A 16,093-nucleotide genomic window follows, 5' to 3' on the forward strand; every position below is an offset into this window, starting at 1 on the left:
ATTAGGCTGAGTTGTGTACCTCTGCCAGTGTCTCCCATTCCAGTTCTGTTGACATTAGCAAGTTGAAACAGGGAAGTTCCAAACAACGGAAAAACGCTTCAGAGAAATTGATGACTGTTTTCCTTTCGGCCTGACCTTGGGGTAGGATGGGCATTCCAGAGAACCCATCCAAGACACCACCTGATCTGATCCTTTACTCTCAGAGTGCAAAATGTTCCTCACAGTGGGACCTTGCATTTTGCAGACTGCTGCCCAAGGAACTTGTTGCTACAACAAAAATCCCAAACCATGGAAACTGTTTGTAGTGGCCAAACCCAAAGCTCGACTATATACACTTTTTAAAAATCAAGTTGCCTTAATCTTGCATTTTTGGCTCATTTTGCCTGGACACATCCTAAAACCAAATGGACTAGATGAAAAATAAATTTCATCCGTGGGAACTGTTGCTATTGTCACAGAAAACAAGGGGAAGGTATTTTTCTGCCACGTCTTGGAAGGGGTAAAGTCATTATTTTTGAATAAAGAATCAGACTTAAATTCCTGCCATATGAGGAGAAATGAAATTGGTTGTTTAATTAGACTGTTAAAAATTCTCTTACTATTTTAAATTGTTTTTTAAATATTAAGTCCAGGGAAACTTTTCTGGAGAACAATTTGAAAATGTGAATTTAAAGTCTTTAAAATGTATATAATTTTACCTAGTAGTTCCAATGCTGGGAATAATAATGAAAGTACCCAAAAGAATTCTCAGCATGGATATTTAATGTTATATTATTTTTAACAGTGAGGAAAATAAAAACCTTCAGATGCCCAGCATAGGAAATTGGTAAAATAAATTACTGTACAGTAAAAGTGTTCTTTCAAAATCTAAATAGCCCACTGGGTACACCAAACTCTATTCTTTATATAAACGTACTGCCTAATGCCCCAGCATGCTAAGTGTTCCCAGCTAGTAGGCTCTCATTAGTAAACCCACACACTTACACACCCACTAGATGAAGTGTGTGCTCACCAGAAATCAGATGTTTTATCCCCAAACCTGTTTATGCTAATAGTTTTTACTGTAATTATGTGATTTAATTAAATAATACATACACCAATGAAATGACAAAGATTTTATTTTTTCAAAAAACTGGATTGAATGTTTTAGAAAGACTGGATAAAGTTAAGCTTCCCAAAAAAATGCTTTTGAGTTAGGAGACAGTAGACAGCTGTAAAATATTAAGGGAGAAGTCATAATGGTGCCAAAATCTTTTCTCTAGATTGGTAGATATATTGTAATCTGAAATAAATGGCTTGTGGTATGTTTTAAGTTAAAATAATAAGTTTAAATTACTGTGATCAAGTTGGACCAAGAGTTTCTAACAGACATCCATACGGTAGAGTACCAGTCAACTATTAAAAATGAATATGTAGAGAAATAGATGATGAAGTGGAAATATGTTTGTGGTTATGTTTATTGATAGGTATCACAAATCAGTTATAGAATATATATGACCCTGATTCGGTTTAAAAGTAAAAATTTTGCATAAGAAAAACCCTGAAGAGATATATTCCAAAGTGTTACCAGTGGTTATCTGGGGGTGATCATTATGGGAAGCCGTGGCTTGGCTGTAGAATATCATGTGGACCATATTTAGCAGTCTATGGAAAGACAGAGGGAAGTGAATGACACAGAGAGGTTTGACAAAACAAGAGATGCAAAGGCATTGCTATCAGCTTCTGCTCCACTTTTATTGCGTAGTAACTAGTTCCAATACTTTTCTGAGGCATGGGAGCACCCTGGCTGTCATTCTCCAACATACCCATATTATGAATTCCTTATTTTTGCTTAAGCTAAGTTTCCTAAGCTTGGTTTGTTACAGCAACAAAGAATTTAACTAATACAAGCAGTTAATAAATAGATACTTTTAAAAACAAACCAATGCACATATTTCCTTATCAGTTATCTTGATGCACATATGTAAACAAATGTCTCTGAGAATTTGTTAATTACATTAACATTGGATTACATTGGACTCCAAGTACCACCCAAGTTGCATTATGAATGCCTGGAAAGGTCCATTCCCTTTTGGGTGTTAATTTTGAATCTCACACAGTATAAACTTAAGAAAATGTGTGACAGAGGGGCGGAAGATGGCGGCATGAGTAGAGCAGCGGAAATCTCCTCCCAAAACAACATATATCTACGAAAATATAACAAAGACAACCCTTCCTAGAATAAAGACCAGAGGACACAGGACAATATCCAGACCACATCCGCACCTGAGAGAACCCAGCGCCTCGCGAAGGGGGTAAGATACAAGCCCCGGCCCCGCGGGAGCTGAACGCCCCTCCCCCCAGCTCCTGGCGGGAGAAGAACAGGCAGAGCGGGAGGGAGACGGAGCCCAGGACTGCCGAACACCCAGCCCCAGCCATCCGGGCCAGAGTGCAGGGCCCTCGATACTAGGAAAACAGGGCAGCAAGAACAGTGAGCGGGCACCGGAGGCCGGGCGCCGGAGGACATAAGAAAAGCGCGCGACCTTTTTTTTTTTGCTTTTTTGCTGTTTTGTTGTAGAGAGCGCTTTTTGGAAGTCTTAAAGGGATAGGGACCCCAATACTAGGGAAACAGGACAGCAAGACCGGTGAGCAGAGGCCTGAGGCTGGCACCGGAGAATAAAGAAAAACAAGCGACCACCTTTTTTTAAAAAAAAAAATTTTTTTTTTTTTTTTAATTTAAAAATTTTTTTCTTTTCTTTTTCTTTTTTTTTTTTTTTTGGTGGTCGTTGTTTTGTTTTGGCAGGTGCTTTTTGGAAGTCTTAAAGGGGCAGGGCGGGACACTTAATCCAGAGGTAGGGAATCCGGGGATCTCTGGGCACCCTAACCCCTGGGTGCAGGGAGCAGGGAGGCCCCTTACGGAGATAAATAGCCTCCCAGCCACTCCTGCTCCAACGCGACTCCACCATTTTGGAGCAGCTGCCCGAGCCAGGCCACGCCCACAGCAACAGCGGAGATTAACTCCATAGCAGCCGGACAGGAAGCAGAAACCCTGTCTGCGCACAGCTGCCCAGCACAAGCCACTAGAGGTCGCTGTTCTCCCAGGAGAGGAGGGCCACAAACCAACAAGAAAGGAAGTCCTTCCAGCCGTCACTGTCCCAGCTCTGCAAACTATTCCTATCACCATGAAAAGGCAAAGCTACAGGCAGACAAAGATCACAGAGACAACACCAGAGAAGGAGACAGACCTAACCAGTCTCCCTGAAAAAGAATTCAAAATAAGAATCATAAACATGCTGACAGAGATACAGAGAAATACGCAAGAGAAATGGGATGAAGTCCGGAGGGAGATCACAGATGCCAGAAAGGAGATCGCAGAAATGAAACAAACTCTGGAAGGGTTTATAAGCAGAATGGAGAGAATGCAAGAGGCCATTGATGGAATTGAAATCAGAGAACAGGAACGCATAGAAGCTGACATAGAGAGAGACAAAAGGATCTCCAGGAATGAAACAATATTAAGAGAACTGTGTGACCAATCCAAAAGGAACAATATCCGTATTATAGGGGTCCCAGAAGAAGAGGAGAGAGGAAGAGAGATGGAAAGTATCTTAGAAGAAATAATTGCTGAAAACTTCCCCAAACTGGGGGAGGAAATAATCGAACAGACCACGGAAATACACAGAACCCCCAACAGAAAGGATCCAAGAAGGACAACACCAAGACACATAATAATTAAAATGGCAAAGATCAAGGACAAGGAAAGAGTGTTAAAGGCAGCTAGAGAGAAAAAGGTCACCTATAAAGGGAAACCCATCAGGCTAATGTCAGATTTCTCAACAGAATCCCTACAGGCCAGAAGACAATGGCATGATATATTTAATATAATGAAACAGAAGGGCCTTAAACCAAGGATACTGTATCCAGCACGACTTTCATTCAAATATGACGGTGGGATTAAACAATTCCCAGACAAACAAAAGCTAAGGGAATTTGCTTTCCACAAACCACCTCTACAGAACATCTTACAGGGACTGCTCTAGATGGGAGCACTCCTAGAAAGAGCACAGACAAAACACCCAACATATGAAGAATTAAGGAGGAGGAACAAGAAGGGAGAGAAGATAAGAATCTCCAGACAGTGTATATAACAGCTCAATAAGCGAGCTAAGTTAGGCAGTAAGATACTAAAGAGGCTAACCTTGAACCTTTGGTAACCACGAATTTAAAGCCTGCAATGGCAAAAAGTACTTATCTTTCAATAGTCACCCTAAATGTTAATGGGTTGAATGCACCAATCAAAAGACACAGAGTAACAGAATGGATAAAAAAGCAAGACCCATCTATATGCTGCTTACAAGAAACTCACCTCAAACCCAAAGACATGTACAGACTAAAAGTCAAGGGATGGAAAAACATATTTCAAGCAAACAACAGTGAGAAGAAAGCAGGGGTTGCAGTACTAATATCAGACAAAATAGACTTCAAAAAAAAGAAAGTAACAAGAGATAAAGAAGGACACTACATAATGATAAAGGGCTCAGTCAAACAAGAGGATATAACCGTTCTAAATATATATGCACCCAACACAGGAGCACCAGCATATGTGAAACAAATACTAACAGAACTAAAGGGGGATATAGACTGCAATGCATTCATTCTAGGAGACTTCAACACACCACTCATCCCAAAGGATAGATCCACTGGGCAGAAAATAAGTAAGGACACGGAAGCACTGAACAACACAGTAGAGCAGATGGACCTAATAGAGATCTATAGAACTCTACATCCAAAAGCAACAGGATATACATTCTTCTCAAGTGCACATGGAACATTCTCCAGAATAGACCACATACTAGGCCACAAAAAGAGCCTCAGAAAATTCCAAAAGATTGAAATCCTACCAACCAACTTTTCAGACCACAAAGGCATAAAACTAGAAATAAACTGTACAAAGAAAGCAAAGAGGCTCACAAACACATGGAGGCTTAACAACACGCTCCTAAATAATCAATGGATCAATGACCAAATCAAAATGGAGATCCAGCAATATATGGAAACAAATGACAACAACAACACTAAGCCCCAACTTCTGTGGGACACAGCAAAAGCAGTCTTAAGAGGAAAGTATATAGCAATCGAAGCATATGTAAAAAAGGAAGAGCAATCCCAAATGAATGGTCTAATGTCACAATTATCGAAATTGGAAAAAGAAGAACAGATGAGGCCTAAGGTCAGCAGAAGGAGGGACATAATAAAGATCAGAGAAGAAATAAATAAAATTGAGAAGAATAGAACAATAGCAAAAATCAATGAAACCAAGAGCTGGTACTTCGAGAAAATAAACAAAGTAGATAAGCCTCTAGCCAGACTTATTAAGAAGAAAAGAGAGTCAACACAAATCAATAGTATGAGAAACAAGAAAGGAAAAATCACGACGGACCCCACAGAAATATGAAGAATTATTAGAGAATACTTTGAAAACCTATATGCTAACAAGCTGGGAAACCTAGGAGAAATGGACAACTTCCTAGAAAAATGCAACCTTCCAAGATTGACCCAAAAAGAAACAGAAAATCTAAACAGACTAATTACCAGCAACGAAATTGAAGCGGTAATCAAAAAACTACCAAAGAACAAAACCCCCGGGCCAGATGGATTTACCTTGGAATTTTATCAGACATACAGGGAAGACATAATACCCATTCTCCTCAAAGTTTTACAAAAAATAGAGGAGGAAGGGATACTCCCAAACTCCTTCTATGAAGCTGAAATCACGCTAATACCAAAACCAGGCAAAGACCCCATCAAAAAAGAAAACTACAGACCAATATCCCTGATGAACGTAGACGCAAAAATACTCAACAAAATATTAGCAAACCGAATTCAAAAATACATCAAAAGGATCATACACCATGACCAAGTGGGATTCATCCCAGGGATGCAAGGATGGCACAACATTCGAAAGTCCATCAACATCATCCACCACATCAACAAAAAGAAAGACAAAAACCACATGATCATCTCCATAGATGCTGAAAAAGCATTTGACAAAGTTCAACATCCATTCATGATAAAAACTCTCAGCAAAATGGGAATAGAGGGCAAGTACCTCAACATAATAAGGCCATCTATGATAAACACACAGCCAACATTATATTGAACAGCGAGAAGCTGAAAGCTTTTCCTCTGAGATCGGGAACTAGACGGGAATGCCCACTCTCTCCACTGTTATTTAACATAGTACTGGAAGTCCTAGCCATGGCAATCAGACAAAATAAAGAAATACAAGGAATCCAGATTGGTAAAGAAGAAGTCAAACTGTCACTATTTGCAGATGACATGATACTGTACATAAAAAACCCTAAAGACTCCACCCCAAAACTACTAGAACTGATATCGGAATACAGCAAAGTTGCAGGATACAAAATCAACACACAGAAATCTGTGGCTTTCCTATATACTAACAATGAACCAACAGAAAGATAAATCAGGAAAACAACTCCATTCACAATTGCATCAAAAAAAAAAAATACCTAGGAATAAACCTAACCAAAGAAGTGAAAGACTTATACTCTGAAAACTACAAGTCACTCTTAAGAGAAATTAAAGGGGACACTAACAGATGGAAACTCATCCCATGCTCATGGCTAGGAAGAATTAATATCGTCAAAATGGCCATCCTGCCCAAAGCAATATACAGATTTGATGCAATCCCTATGAAACTACCAGCAACATTCTTCAATGAACTGGAACAAGTAATTCAAAAATTCATATGGAAACACCAAAGACCCCGAATAGCCAAAGCAATCCTGAGAATGAAGAATAAAGTAGGGGGGATCTCACTCCCCAATTTCAAGCTCTACTATAAAGCCATAGTAATCAAGACAATTTGGTACTGGCACAGGAGCAGAGCCACAGACCAATGGAACAGACTAGAGAATCCAGACATTAACCCAGACATATATGGTCAATTAATATTTGATAAAGGAGCCATGGACATACAATGGCAAAATGACAGTCTCTTCAACAGGTGGTGCTGGCAAAACTGGACAGCTACATGTAGGAGAATGAAACTGGACCATTGTCTAACCCCATATACAAAAGTAAACTCAAAATGGATCAAAGACCTGAATGTAAGCCATGAAACCATTAAACTCTTGGAAGAAAGCATAGGCAAAATCCTCTTAGACATAAACATGAGTGACCTCTTCTTGAACATATCTCCCCGGGCAAGGAAAACAACAGCAAAAATGAGTAAGTGGGACTATATTAAGCTGAAAAGCTTCTGTACAGCAAAAGACACCATCAATAGAACAAAACGGATCCCTACAGTATGGGAGAATATATTTGAAAATGACACATCCGATAAAGGCTTGACGTCCAGAATATATAAAGAGCTCACACGCCTCAACAAACAAAAAACAAATAACCCAATTAAAAAATGGGCAGAGGAACTGAACAGACAGTTCTCCAAAAAAGAAATATAGATGGCCAACACACATGAAAAGATGCTCCACATCGCTAATTATCAGAGAAATGCAAATTAAAACTACAATGAAGTAACACCTCACACAAGTAAGGATGGCTGCCATCCAAAAGACAAACAACAACAAATGTTAGCGAGGCTGTGGAGAAATGGGAACCCTCCTACACTGCTGGTGGGAATGTAAGTTAGTTCAACCATTGTGGAAAACAGTATGGAGGTACATCAAAATGCTCAAAACAGACCTACCATTTGACCCAGGAATTGCACTCCTAGGAATTTACCCTAAGAATGCAGCAATCAAGTATGAGAAAGATCAGTGCACCCCTATGTTTATCGCAGCACTATTTACAATAGCCAAGAATTGGAAGCAACCTAAATGTCCATCGATAGATGAATGGATAAAGAAGAGGTGGTACATATACACAATGGAATACTTCTCAGCCATAAGAAAAGGGCAAATCCAACCATTTGCAGCAACATGGATGGAGCTGGAGGGTATTTTGCTCAGAGAAACAAGCCAAGCAGAGAAAGAGAAATACCAAATGATTTCACTCATCTGTGGAATATAAGAACAAAGGAAAAACTGAAGGAACAAAACAGCAGCAGAATCACATAACTCAAGAATGGACTAACAGGTACCAAAGGGAAAGGGACTGGGGAGGATGGGTGGGTGGGGAGGGATAAGGGGGGGAGAAGTGGGAGGGTATTAAGATTAACATGCATGGGGGGGTAGGAGAAAAGGGAGGGCTGTACAACACAGAGAAGGCAAGTAGTGATTCTACAACATTTTGCTATGCTGATGGACAGTGACTGTAAAGGGGTTTATGGGGGAGACCTGGTATAGGGGAGAGCCTAGTAAACATAATATTCGTCATGTAAGTGTAGATTAGTGATACCAAAAACAAAACAAAGCATAACAAAACAAAACAAAAGGGCAGTTCCTGTGTGGTAACCTCCAGTGAGTTCTACACAAGGGTATAAAGGGCATATAAAAGTGTAGGCAAAGGGTCTGTTTGCGTTTATACAGAAGATCAAAGCCTAATTGGGCTACCCCGAAAATGAACTAAGATACGATATGAAAGAGAACTTCCAACATCAGCACTCTCTGGAAGACTCATGCCAGAAGATGATCATCAAAAAACCCCAACAAAGATCCACGCACTGCTACAGCCGTAGATGCACTCATCCCACCAGCTCCTGGACTTGCCATGGGAATGAGGAAGGAGTTATCTAAGCTGGCCTGTGCATACAGTAAAACAACAAATTTGACTGGATCTATACTTTTGCAACTCAACCAAGAATTGGAGAAGTGCAAATTGTAGCGCTCCAAAATCTTACAACTACAGACTATTTACTGTTAAAAGAACATAAGGGATGTGAACATTCCCCAGGAATGGGTTGTTTTAATTTGTCTGATTTCTCTCAAGACTGTTCAAGTTCAGTTGGACAATATCCACCATATCATAGATAAGTTTTCACAAATGCCTAAGGTGCCTAACTGGTTTTCTTGGTTTCACTGGAGATGGCTGGTAATTACAGGTATGCTTTGGTTATGTAACTATACTCCTATTATGTTAATGTGTGTGCGCAATTTAAGTAGTAGCTTAAAACCTATACATGCTGAAGTTACTCTACAAGAAGATATGTCAAAGAAATAATCAATCTTCCCATGTTTTCTTCTGCCTGCTACTTCTTCCTTCCTGGTTACAACCCTTAAATAGAATTCGTGCCTCATATCAAATTTACCGAGTATCATAATTCTTCCAAGTGGTAAAGATACCTCAAGACAAATGCTGGGCATAGAAGCTACAGGGCATAAATATGCAAAGAAATAAAAAGCTAACCATTTCAAACAATAAGGCTTCTCTCTCACTTACCAACTTTACATCTCCCTGTATGGCCCCGGAAGATGACTGGTTAGCCAGAGACGGGTAAGATTCCTCAAGGGAGGAACAACCTAAGACAGGCACAGTCGCAGGGGGGCCATCAGGTGAGAAATTGGGGATCAACAGAGGTGAGGCTTAGAACCTCACCCCCCCCATTCTGAGAGAAATCTTCTGCATATGTGGATGTTTTATTGCCCTTGTCTAGCTTGGATTAACACATAGTCTACAGGCACACACCTGATCATCTACATTTGCTCTCTTACAACACTAAACTATGTTTTCTACCTTTATCTTGTATCTACCTACCACTTCAGCATTTTATTAAAAAGAATAATAATAAAGAGAGAAATGTGGTATCCACATACAAGTCAAGTATAAAAACCAAATGAGTATTCATATTTGAACTGACTGTTTATAGTTCATAATGCATGAGCAAAACCGAAAGTTTCTGTGATGACTGCCCTTGTACTGTTCACTATGTAACTTATTCATTATGTAAGAATTTGTTCTCCATGTAAGAACTTGTTTGTTATGCCTCAGAAGATTGGAGACTGATGAAAATTAGGCTTGGGGTGGATTAATGATTGTGCATTGAGCATTGACTCCCCTATACAGAATTTTATTGTCGTTAACAACCATTTGATCAATAAATATGAGAGATGCCCTCACAAAAAGTAAATAAATAAATAAATAAATAAATAAATAAATAAATAAATAAATAAATAAATAAATAAATAAATAAATAAAAAAGAAAATGTGAAAACCCATCTCAGGGTCCAGAAGAGCCAACAAGGATGTCTCCAGCAACTTGAGATCTGGGCATATGTCTTGTCAAGGCTGAACAAGGGCACTGACTGACGCCATGCGCCCTTGTTTGGCACCAATAGCTCATTCTCATTACAGAGGGCAGGCACGTGGGCCCATGCTTCTGGTTGGGGCCCATATGGTTACCATCAGTTGGACTTAACTGACCCATTGAACTTCACTAAGGACAAAATATGCCAACAAAATTCAGTATTTTTCTTGGAAGCTGCCCTTGGGGCTCCTCCATCAGAATGAACTGGGAGCTTTGCTAACGGATGATTTTTGGACCTCACTTTTGGCCTACTGAGTCAACTTTCTGGGTAGGAAGTTTGAGAAACTGCACTTTTCCAAGTGCCTCCTGGGATTCTGGGATATGCTAATGTCTCAGAACCACTGTCCAACCATTATGTAAGCAAGAAGTGAATGCTGCTTTATCTCCTCTGAGGTATTACTTTATTTTTATATTAGGGTTATTACTTAAGTCATAGATCATTGAACTGAGTTTTGCTCCTGGTTCTGACTTTGATTTGCTCTGTGATCTTAGGCACAACATTTAACCTCCCTGGGCTTTAGTTTCATCATCTATAACCTGGAGAGAGTCGGAAAATACATACTCTCTAAACTCTCCAGCATGGAAAATTTCAATTTCTCTATCTTAAGTGATCCTTTTTTATTTCAAGTGTGTCTATAATCATTTCAGGCTTATAGTGGGCTTTAAATAATTATTGATTGATTGCTAAAAAGCAATTGTATATAAATGGATGTAGTGCACAGCAGGCTTTAAAAATAACAAAAGAGCTAATTATATATATGTGTGTGTATGTGTGTGTGTGTGTGTGTGTGTGTGTGTGCAGAATTTCAGAGTTTCTGTTCTCTGTACTAAAATGGCAGATCCCTTCTAATTTATCACAATCCCTTAAATAATTAGGAGAATAAGAGACTTTGCAATTATGGTTATGAGGGAAGATGTAAAAGTGACATTAGGGCTTTTCACCCCAGTTGGGAAAGCAGTTCTCTCTGGGTCACCCAGGCGATGGGAACTAGCGGGCCCAAATCTGAGCTCTCAGCAGCCCCCCGCACTCCAACCCACCACTTAACAGGAGAAAAGCAGAGACTAAGTGAAGACCTCCAAATAGAATGAAACAGCAAAGAAACAAAGATGCTTTCCATTGGAAAGGTGCCGAGAGACAAAACACAGTTAATTTGAGCAATGAGAAAGCTTTATTTAAAATTATGCACTTAAAGAGAGAAAAAGTGTGGGTGTCCTCAAAAAGGCATGCTAAAGGCTGGGGTTCCCTCTTTTGAGGATTTTTCAAAGAACCAGGGGGTATAGAATTATGAAGTGGTCTCAAAATGCTTATCTCCAGTGAGAGACATTAAGTCTCTTCTATTATCAGTCCTTCAGGAAATCCTGTAAATTTAACTTAACCCAAGAAATGTACTGATCCAGCTCCTCTTTAGGATAGCAGCTTCCCTCTGGGAACATATCAACCAAGACCACTGGCTCTGTCCCCAGAGTGGGTTGAGGTATTGTCTGTTTGCTAAAGAATATGTTAGGAATCTTACTTCCTAACTTCCTGGTTTTTAAAATGGAATCTTAGCTTTAAGATGGAGTCCTTCCTGTTTTTACTATACTGTTTATATCTTAGCATTTTTAATCATTGCCAGGAAAAGTTAACTATGATGCTTGTCTCCTGTCTCTGCCCAAACTCAAAGCCTCCTGAGGCAACTATGTAGGGAAAAGCCTTGTTACACTAACCCCATCCAGTTCTTTCCACACATACGCTGGTTTATGCAGAATGAGGTGGGACTCCAGTTCTGCTACAAAACACCAATTAAGGCTGATAAACACTGTGGCCCAACTGGGCACACAGCCCATGCACGTTGACCTGCAGAATTGGGCTCCTCTCAGGGGAACCTGCCCCAACATGCCCCAATTTCCCTCCTAATTAAACATTGCCCCTCTACAGGTGTCTCCCTGATTATTTCTCCTGCACAACACCCTCTAGAATTCTGTGTCTACCAAAAAGGAAAACCTTCTATCTATTGGCTTATACAAAACTGAGCTCAGCTTTTCTTCCTCAAATGTGTTCCAGCTTCTGTACTTATTTCTAATAAAGTTCCCTTTCAGAGACCCTTGAGACCTTAGAGACAGCTTTGAGGTCTCTCCCTCCTAACAAGTATCAGTAACAAGAAGAATGACAGCAAAGGCAATAATCCTCCTCAGTGGCTAAAATGAGGGTCTGCCACATGCACACAGTGCCAGGGAACTTACATACATTGCCTCACAACAGGATCACGAGATGGGGACGATTATCCTCATTTTTATGTTTGAGAAGGCAAAGAAGTAGCCCAAGGACTCACAGCTATAAAGCAGGAATACCAGTACCAAACCCAGGTTGGTCTCAAAAGCCCCTAGTTTCCCACTCTGCTGCCATGCCCCCCTGCTCCTCCTCCACCTGTCCCCATGGTCCAACTCTACCTTCTCCCAGGCCACTGTGATACTTCCTAGCACCCCCTCCCAGCTTTTGGTCTCTCTGCGTGTCAACTCACACTGAAAGTAGCATTCAGAGTTACTTTTTTAAAGAATTGCTTTAGTGTATTGCTTCCCTACTGCAGTATCCTCGGTTTCCTCCCCAGGAAAGTACAAATTTCTCATGTGTACCTTGGAAAACTTTCCCCAGTGTGGACTCAAATGCCTTTCTAACCTTTCAGAGACCGTTGAGAGTAATTGCACATTACTCTTGCCTATGTACCCAGGGTTTCACTTTGGAGTCTCAGGGCCTGCACCAAACTCTTCTGACGTGGGGCCGCTGTTCTCTGTTCCTTTCTCCACACCCACCATCTCTACATGATGAAGTCCTTTCTTTCTGGACAACACGGTTAATGTGCCACCTCCTCTAGGCAGTCTTCCTCAGCAACCCACCAGCAGTGACTGCTCCCTCTGCTGATCTCCTTCAGCCTTTATTGGAATCCTTCTATTGTCCTCCATATCTTTTACCCTTTGGAATTTTGTGTATATATCTCATTTCTCTATTAGATCATGTCATCACTGAAGCATAGACTAAGTTTTCTGTTTTAACTCCCACGGTGCTTCACTCCATCCCTACCTGTGAGTAGCACTGCCTTAGTACCCTTAGTTCTCTTAGTACCCTTTTCCACCTACCAGCTGTGTGACCTCAGGCAGGTTGCTCAACCTTTCTGTGCCTATTACTTCATCTCTAAAATAAAATGATAATTCTATCATGTCTCCTAAATTCCACAGGAATTAAAATTACCTCACAAAATTAAGTGAGTTAATAAACACAAGATACTTAGAATAGTACCTGGTACATAGTAAGCATTCATTAAATGTTAGTAGTTACTAGTTATATATGTACCAGCAACTATAAAATACAGACATCTGTTTTATATGTTTCATATAAGCTGGTTTCTGCAAATGAATAAACCCTGCTTACTAACTAAAACAGAAAAATAATAAAATGGTTTTTCATGTATTCCTTAATTCTAAAATATCACATCTTTAATTTTGCCTAAAGTACTTATTATATAGATTAAGATATCTTAAACTAGCATAAAATTATAAACCTTTTTAAAATCTGTTCAAATCACTAATGGTCTGAAATCAAGGAATAATTATTAACTCAAAAAATCAATATTCCCTGAACATCTGAAGCATGAAAAAAATTCCAAAATTTTCACCCCCTATTCCCCTGTATTTTTCCCTATACAATAAAACTCATTTCTACCTAAACTGATTTAACAATTTCACTAATTTTGACAAGAGCTAAAAGCTTATCCTATGAAAATCAATCAATAATATAAATGGAATTGGAATAAGAATTCTAAGCAGTTCTCTTAGGTAGATAAATACTTTGGAAGCATCCACTTATGTATCACTAATTTGACTGAGTCTGAAGCATAGCACAATTAAGGCTATTATGATATCATAATTTCTATTTATTCACCAGGATTAATTTAAGGAGAAGCAACACTTTACAGCCTAACTCTGGTACTGCAGGTACTCAGAAGTAATAAAGTTATATTTGAAAACAATATTATAGTGATCAGAATATTGATCAAAATATTTCCATCTCAGACTAGTATCTCAACTTTAATCTAGATTAGTGAGGTCTCACTAGATACACATGTACCTCTACTGAAAGATTCAGTAAACTCAGATGGTGACTAATGTCTACTACAGAAGGAAGTGTAGATTTAACATTTATTGAACACTCAATATTTTTAAGTACAGTTGATCCTTGAACAACATGGTGGTTAGGGATGCCAACCCCCCACATACAGTCAGAAATCCATGTATCCCTCCAAACTTAATTACTAATAGCCAACTGTTGACCAGAAGCCTTGCTGATAATATAAACAGTCAATTAACACACATTTTGCGTGTTATATGTTATATACTGTATTCTCACAATAAAGTAAGCTAGAGAAAAGAAAATGGTTTTCCAAATTGTTGCAAATCTGCAAAAGTTTTTCCAATATATTGAAAAAAATCCATGTGTAAGTGGATCCCACAGTTCAAACCCATGTTGTTCAAGGGTTAACTGTAAATATGAGGGGTGAAAGATCAGCTACAAATAGTCCCTCAAAGCAGTGGTCCAATAAACTAGTGTGGGAAATGCACAAAGATACACTAATACAAAGCAGAGGGAAGCCCTGCTGTAATACTGTTTGAGGAAGGCAGAAGAAAGAATGGTTAGTTCTGACTCAGTGAATGAAGAAAGGGTAATGTTTTCAAGAGCAGAGCTGGGGCCAGGGCATCAACAGATGAAAGTCTATGAGCAACGGTAGACACATAGGAAAGGGGCTTGCCCTGGGAGCCACAAGCAGTTTGCTCTAAGTCTATACAGTGCACCTATTCAGGGCAGGGTCAAGCAAAGGTATGGAAACAGAACTGGGGAACCAGGCTATGACCAGACAATGGAGAGACTTAGAGACCATTCCAGGGAGCTTGGGCTTTATTCTGTAAGCACTGAAGACCTACTACCATTTTTTGAGCCAAGCAGTGAGCATACCCAGGTTTGGGGCACTCTCTTGGGCAGTGGTGGATAGGGCGGTTTAGAGTCAGGAAAATCTGGAGACCAGTGACAAGGTCCTGGATGAGACTTTTATTCCCAATTTTCCAGTTTACCTGCTGCCTTCAAAGAGGAGTATTAGCGTATCAGTTGAACCCAGAAAAGCTATGAGGTTTACACTTCTCTTCTTTTGTTCCAAAGACTGGTTATGAGAGATTTCTTTAGTGCTCTTTTTATAATCTAAGAACCTCTAATGAGATAATTAAATATGCAAAAATACACATACCATTTACTCAGTTATGACTATTGGCCATTTTAATTAACATTGAGACATTTATATGCTTTTGATATATAGATGATGAACAGGTACTCTTTGAAAAAAATGTCTATTGATCCATATCTATCATAAGTAAGTTGCTAAAAGCATTCCACCACCAGGAATAGAACTAAAGAAAATTAGTTCTACCTTGTCTACAGACTATGATTTCTACCTTGGGGTGATGTGCACTGAAATGAACATCAGCTTCCTCTAGTATGCATAGGACGGGATCGTGGGTAGAGGAGCACAATTAGATTGTTCTTCTTATCTCAGGATGGCCCTGATAATTTAACATCTCCATGTCATAAGCCAGGAAACTGAACAAAAGCTTTAAATGACTAAGAGTTTAAAGATATGTCTAGTTTCAACCTAATCAGTTCTGAAGCAGAGAGAAAAATCCTCGCCTTCAGTGTTCTTGTTGTATATCTAAGTGTAAACATACATTAACTTTCTCCAAAGGACATTTCTCCCATTTATATCCTAGGAGATTACCACGCCCATATGTTTCTGAACTTTCTCCCAGAACTTCACACTTTTAAATACATCAAACATAACCAATTTATTAGCAAAGCAATTTCCACAC

This window comes from Manis pentadactyla, chromosome 11 (assembly GCF_030020395.1).
Source record: "Manis pentadactyla isolate mManPen7 chromosome 11, mManPen7.hap1, whole genome shotgun sequence".
Lineage (NCBI taxonomy): Eukaryota > Metazoa > Chordata > Mammalia > Pholidota > Manidae > Manis > Manis pentadactyla.